Raw genomic sequence first — 1,690 nt, 5'->3', positions numbered from 1 at the left:
GGGAGGGAGGCCGCGGCGGTGGGGCCGCGGGGTGGGGGGGCTGGGCCCCCGAATGATCACAAATGATCACGTGGTGGGGATTGGAGGCCGGGCCCTGAGATTCTCATGGCATAGCGGAATAAGACCGAATCGTCTAGGCGACTGTACCTAGGATGGCCTTTCTCCCGCGCACCCCGCACCCCGCACCCCGCACCCCGCATCCTAACTGCCCCAGTGTCTTCCCTCCAGCCTCAGGCCTCACGCACGCTGGGTGCACCTGCTCTTTCTTCATGTCAGCAAAGAAGTAAAGTAAGATTTTACTAGATGCTTCAGGCTAGTGAGAAAAGCAAATTAAATTTAACGTGGTGCAACCCGAGACGGTCCTGGGGACACGGAGTCGGGGTTTGTTGGCCGTCGCCCGCCCCAGGCCCCCCCCGACCGTGTGGCGGCCCAGGCGCTGGGCCTCTTCCTCCTGACCACTCGCCTCGCTGCTTCTCGCCGTGGGAGCCGCCCTTCCCATCCTGGGTCAGCGCAGGGAGCGCCCCGCGCCCGTTTCTATCACAGAGGACGTTGGTTCTTTATTGTCTCGTCTTTGTCGTTCGAAGGAAACATTTTTTTTAATGAGCAAAGCTCGTGCAGGTGTTTTTCTGAACAGAATAAGTTTGTAAAGAAAGCTGTCACTCCCCCGGAACGCAGAGGGGCGGCTGCGCTCCTTCCCTCGAAGACTTCGCTGCCCGTCGCCCAGCACGGAGAAGGACCGCGAGGACCCCGGGCGTGGGGACGGTCCCGCAAGGACTCTCGGCGCCCGTGTGCTGTGGTGCCCGCTCCCACCCCCTCCGCGAGGACCAGGAACAAACCAGCCAGCGTGCCACGGACTCGGGGGAGCGTGCGGCGGTCACTGGCCCCGTGGACAGAAGTTGGGAGCAAAGTGCAGCCTGGTGGAAGGAGCCGCTCAAACCGCTGGGGAGCGTCCAGGTTTGGGGGTGCTTCGGGAATAACGGGGTTGCAGGGAGGACGGGTGCCCAGCCGTGCGTGCGGACGAGGCAGTTAGACCCCAGCACAGTCCCTTTGCGACCGAGGACTCACCCGGCCGCTCTCGTCCTGCAGCAGAGGCCGGGCCCCGGGGGACATGTGACGAAATACGAGGAACAGAGAAAGGTGGGGCGGAGACTCGAAGAGGCCACGTCGGCCTGTGAGATGCGCCGGGAGGAGAAAGGACAAGACAGTGACAGGCGGCCTGGAGGGGCTCTGGGCTCTTTTGAATGTGTCACAGCAGGTGGACGCTTTTATTTCCAAAGTTAATGTTTGCGTTTACATTTCAAAGCTTAGCGAGAGATGTCGATTTTTTCCCCAGTTCTTCAAAAGATTTTCTGATGTAAAATAAAACTAGAAGGAAGGGTAATGAACCACTCAGTCTTGGGGTTGGGCAGAATGGCGGACACAGAGGTAGCAGAGAGCCAGCTGCCCACAGGTGCCGCCGCCTGTCCAAGGGCGGAGCGAGTCCCTGGGAACGCGCAGGACCGAGGGGGGGATCCCAGGACACAGGCCGCGTCACCTCCGTTCCGGCAGAGGAGAGGCAGGCAGGTGGCTGTGTGAGTCACGTCCTCGGGGGCACAGAACCACCAACCCCGCGGTCACCGCAGATGCCACGGGTTCTCGTGACAGTGACGGATGAGTCAATCGTGACCAGAGCTAAAGCAAAAACTACATA

Source organism: Pteropus alecto, unplaced genomic scaffold (genome assembly GCF_000325575.1).
Source record: "Pteropus alecto unplaced genomic scaffold, ASM32557v1 scaffold61, whole genome shotgun sequence".
NCBI lineage: Eukaryota > Metazoa > Chordata > Mammalia > Chiroptera > Pteropodidae > Pteropus > Pteropus alecto.
The sequence above is the reverse complement of the archived record's forward strand: the minus strand, read 5'-3'. Positions refer to the sequence as shown.